Source organism: Dermacentor andersoni, chromosome 11, assembly GCF_023375885.2.
Source record: "Dermacentor andersoni chromosome 11, qqDerAnde1_hic_scaffold, whole genome shotgun sequence".
NCBI lineage: Eukaryota > Metazoa > Arthropoda > Arachnida > Ixodida > Ixodidae > Dermacentor > Dermacentor andersoni.
The window spans coordinates 112,740,936-112,745,547 of NC_092824.1; the positions used below are offsets into that span (position 1 = coordinate 112,740,936).

The 4,612-nt window shown below is 45.2% G+C and overlaps 1 non-coding gene across 1 annotated transcript; it reads right to left on the reverse strand.

Moving 5' to 3' along the window:
• Positions 1-4,068: 4,068 nt before the first annotated feature.
• On the reverse strand, positions 4,069-4,141 carry TRNAA-AGC (transfer RNA alanine (anticodon AGC)). Its single transcript has one exon. It is a non-coding gene; the product is annotated as a tRNA-Ala (tRNA).
• Positions 4,142-4,612: the final 471 nt, after the last annotated feature.

A 4,612-nucleotide genomic window follows, 5' to 3' on the forward strand; every position in this document is an offset into this window, starting at 1 on the left:
GGACGCTGTCCTGTTCTACTGGAAGAGTCCTTGTGGTTCGTTACCTTGGAATACTCGTATTCGAACAAAGTGGAGCAGCGCGACCGGTTTTCTGACGAGCAACTCACACTGGGCGTGGTGCCATCAGTGGGGTGTAAACGAGGCCTTTGACTGCAGTCGCGTTACCGCCATTCTCTCTTCCATAGGGAATTTTAATTTCTGCAGCGGATAACCAGTTTCCTCCATTTTTAGTATGAACTATTATGTTCTGTTTAGGCTATTGATAGATCTATCGGTTCGATCACTCGTGGTGCCAAAATTCCTTAAATTAACGCTATAGAGAAAACAAAATATCAGCTGCAGCAGCAAATTACCCTTTTGCAATACCAGAAAAGCCCCTCTTACCGTAAGAAGAGCCCTAGTGAGCCAGAAAATATGCAAAAACGAACAAGTGGTGACGTCCCCTTAGAAGATCCCGCAGCAACTTGCTGTGATGTCATGGGTTTTAACATAGGCAGTTTGGGACTTATCGTTAAGGATGGACTGCCTTGTACTCTAACGAAACCAACAGCTGAATTCGCAACGTCACACTGATGCATTAACGCTGCGGTCTCGGCAAGAAATTAAAACAAAATTGCCTTTCTTTCTTCTCTAACGTTCAACCTACATGCAGCGCATAATTTACTAAAATAAAGTTTTTCAAGAATATTTTGATCTAGCGGTTTTTGTTTTATCCTTTTAACCCACTGACGACCAAGTATTACTTACGCACACCATACCGATTATTCTTGCCGCATAGTAGTGCCACGTAAATCCTGCTGCCACGTCCTTTGTAATGTTCAAGCGGTAATAAATCCTCGATGAATACGAACAAATAATTTCTATTTACAAACTGAACCAACACTTTTCAGTTCTGAACCCGAAGTGAATGTTGGATTCATTTTTCTATGAAACAGCTTCAAAAATTCAGGCATGGAGAGCAGCACGGCAGTTTTCGAAATCCCGCTTGTTTTCATTGTTTCGTCTTCAGGAGACTATGTAAGGATGTGAGTGTCGTCACCTGAGTCGTCACTGACGTCGCTATCGAAGATAATATCCGAAATTTCCTCATCGCCGACTACTTCTTGTTGACACCTTTTCACAGGTGAAAAATGCGTGCAAACGTTCTACAAATGTCAACTACAAATTGAAGAAAGTAGTGTACATTGCCAGTCGCGCCATCTATGAATAGCTTTCTTTCACCGAGCACACCGAGCACCCGGCGGATCGACGGCTTTGGGAATGACGTCCCCATCGTTGCGCGCGGCTATTCTCCGGCTGCGGTAGCCAGTTGGTTTAAGGAAGTTATATCATTACTTTAACCGCCACGGTAGCTTTGTGGGTATGCCATTGCGCTGCTCAGATTGAGTTCGCGGGTTCGACTCGTGCAGCGGCGGCTGCACTTCTATGGGGGCGAAATGCAGTAAAGCTCTTGCGCTTATTTTAAGCGCCCGTTAAAGGACCCCAGGTTGTCAAAATGATTCCGGAGTCACCTACTACGACGTGCCTCGTAATAATTTCGTGGTAGTGGTACTTAACATCCCGTAACTTAGCTTCTTTCTTTAGAAGGCTGCGGCACAGCGCTTGCGATGGAGAGCCCTTCCATTTCTGTCGCCGCCCTTTCCCCCCGCAGCCACCTAGAAATTTCTCTAGGTGGCATTGCTTTTCCTGTGGCAGCGGCGGGAGAGGAGGATGGCAGTTGCCTCAGGAATTTCTTTTTCTATTGTTGCCTTCCACGCCGGCCCTCTGGCCGCTGGAGACAACACATATATATGATCAATTGGCTTAAATATGTAACCATCTATATTATAGATGTGCTGATTAACGGCTCTGTTCCCTACCGTACTACACAATGAAACGACAAACGCTACCTAAATATCCTCAGTGCAACAAATATTCGCCTGCAAGCTCACATTTCTTTTGATAGAGTGTATGATCTTTCGAGAAGCATTTGGCTATTTGCCTCCATTGGCAACCATTGTCGATGGTTTTGACTGCATTTTATTGCTTAATATTTCGCAGTCGCAGTAAATCAAAATTTCATGGCTTGCGTTCACTTTGCATCGCAGTCGCAGAAGTAGACTCGACAGTGAAGGAAGCCCAGTCCTCTACCGCGGCCACTTCTCTGCACATCATCATCAATGGTTAGTCATTCAAGTGTGCGTGTAATGATAATAAAGGACGTTTATTTCGAATTTTGCAACATATCGCGCGGATCTCTTGTGCAAGAATCAATTGGAAGAAGGCTTAATAAGCGCGACGTTACGCTTAAAAGTATGGACTGCGCGTGACCCAGTGCGGCACTACTTTGTATATATACTCCTTCTCATTCTCACAATAAGGTTGTTTATTGCCTGACGTCGACTCGCACACACGGTGGTTATCACTGTCGCTGAGTCGGCCCCGTCAACGCTGCTACCCCAGCGGAAGCCACTGGACCCGTCAGCAGACGCATGGTTTGGATCGAAAACTTGGAAAAGTGAGTCCACATTGTTCTCCATGGCTACCCAGTTAAGTAAGCAGTCCAGAAAAGAACAAGCAGCAAGGTTACAGTTGCATAGGAGGCCAGGAAAGCTTACAGGGCCTTAAATTCGAGAATGAAGTGAATAGAAATAACGTCGCTATTTTGCTTGAGAAATTTGAAGAATTATACAAACCAGCGACAGCCTTGACGTTTCATGAATTTCGTTTCGGATAAAGAGACCAAAAGTAAAGGCAATGTTTCCATGGCTGGCTAACAGGTCAAGTCCTGACCGTCAGCGCAGTCGAAGCGACAGAACATTGGAGTGCAACAGTTGGCATTGAAGGCCGCAAGTTCACGTGTAAGCTAGACACAGGCGCTAACTGTTGCGTCATTTCAAGCGAGCATGCTAAAAAGCTGCCGAACAAGCCCCACCAAACCTGCCACGCCACATTTACCGCTTTCTTCGGCCATAAGGTTACTGAGAGGAAAAATTCGGCTGCGCCTGTTTGAAAATAGCAGAGTGCACAAAGAGCCGTTTTTCGTGGTAGCACAAAATTTGCCCCCTGACTCTAAGCGGATCAGTGGTGGAACGTCTCGGGTTTCTTTCTCGTATGCAAAACGTTCACGCCAAAGTGGTATACCTAGCTGCGCAGCCTTTCGCAGAAGTTTTCAGTGGACGGGGAAATTTGAAAGAGGTGGAGTATACAACGAAGCCAAAGCCCGGAGCCATAGGAGTCGTCGTACCAGCCAGGAGAGTTCCAGTAGCCCTTCAAGACAAAGTTCAAGAATAGCTTCAACGCATGGAAGAACAAGGCGTAATATCAAAGGTAAAGGGCCCGATGGAATGGTCAAGTCACAAGGTCACTGTAGTTAAGAAAGGTAAAGTGAGCATCTGCCTAGACCGGGAACTGCCTAGATACGGGAACACATCGGGGCCTGAAACGCGTTACAACATATTCATTCAACTGCACAGAAAGCTGCACAGCAATTGTTAGAGCCGCAAACATTTTTGTCGTCGGGCATATACGACATTTTTATCACGTCATTTCGACGCAAAGATCTTGGAATTAGAAGACGTACAAAAGTACCAAGGTTTGCCAGTCGCGAGCGACCACGGAATCGACGAAGGAATTGTGGTTCAAGTTCGGTGATGACGCAAGTGCTTCGGGACGCGAACGGGAAGACAAAAAGTTTTGACATCCTAATCAAACCATCTATGTTCTGTCGGACATTATTTTTTTTTTTCATATATAACGCTGTACGTTTTTATGGCTGTGTTCCCGATTTACTGAATTTGTTATTTCTTTTATATTGTGTATTTGAACCAGTTTACCCAAACCTTGTCATATTTTTTTTTACTATTCTACGTTCCCCGTTTACTAGAGCTCCTTCAGTGTTAATAAATTAAGATGTCAGTGGTTACGAAATTGGTGATTTATTATTCGTTGTAAATCCAGCCGGCCGAACCCCAGGTGGTCTAAATTAACCAAACGCTCTCCACAATGAGGTCGTTCTCAATTGAACTACTGTTCAAGCAAATCAGTCGACTTGACAGTATAAAAAAAAGAAAGAAAAAAAAAGTGTCGTGGAGGTGCTGGGTATCGATCCCAGTACCTCTCGCATGCTAAGCGAGCGCTCTACCATCTGAGCTACACCCCCGTACGATCAGAAACTGTAATGGTACCGGTTTTAAAAGCTACCGCGTAAGAGTCTTACTTTTCACGGAAAGCAGACCAGCGTATAAGAAAGAACCGGTCCGCCGCCGTCGCAGGCTAGTCTGACGCGGCATCGCGCGGCGTTTTAAAAGGGCTCTCTTGATTACCGTTGTACTTTCGGAACAGCTGTAAAGTGTAAAAGGTTGACGTGCGTAGCGCAAAGTAAATTTTCAAGTTTTCTGTAGAATCTGACAGAATTTCGCCTGCCATGCACGTGGACGAATTCGAGTACTAGGCGCTTTCGTAAGCGAACGGAACGCCGTGTGAGGGAACTGAAGGTGAAAATACCGCCTCGTTAACCTTCTTACAAGGGAGAAATGCATCGTCATTGTTGATGAATAGGTTTGAACCTGACGTTTTAGTATAATAGGTGAAAGTCAGAAAATGTATATGGAAGTAAGCGCAATGAATTCAT